Here is a 368-nt window from a genome sequence, read left to right as displayed (position 1 = left end):
CCCCTGACAGCGCTCCTCATTTGTTCCTTTTTTTGTTGGGGTCTTTTTTTCCCCCTTTTTTCCCTGTTTTTTTTTTTCTTTTTTTCCTGTTTTGTTTTTCCTTTTTTTTCTGTTTCATTTTTCCTTTTTTTTTCTGTTTCATTTTTCCTTCTTTTTGTTTCATTTTTCCTTTTTTCTGTTTGTTTTTCCTTTTTTTCTGTTTCCTTTTTCCTTTTTTTTCTGTTTCATTTTTCCTTTTTTTCTGGTTTCGTTTTCCCTTTTTTCCTGTTTTGTTTTCCCTTTTTTTTCCGGTTTTGTTTTTCCTTTTTTTTCCGGTTTTGTTTTTCCTTTTTTTTTTTTTCTTTTTTTTTTTTTTTCTGTTTTGTTTT

The sequence above is a fragment of the Charadrius vociferus genome, unplaced genomic scaffold, assembly GCF_000708025.1.
Source record: "Charadrius vociferus isolate BGI_N301 unplaced genomic scaffold, ASM70802v2 scaffold2359, whole genome shotgun sequence".
Classification (NCBI taxonomy): Eukaryota; Metazoa; Chordata; class Aves; order Charadriiformes; family Charadriidae; genus Charadrius; species Charadrius vociferus.
Note: the sequence above shows the minus strand (reverse complement) of the source record.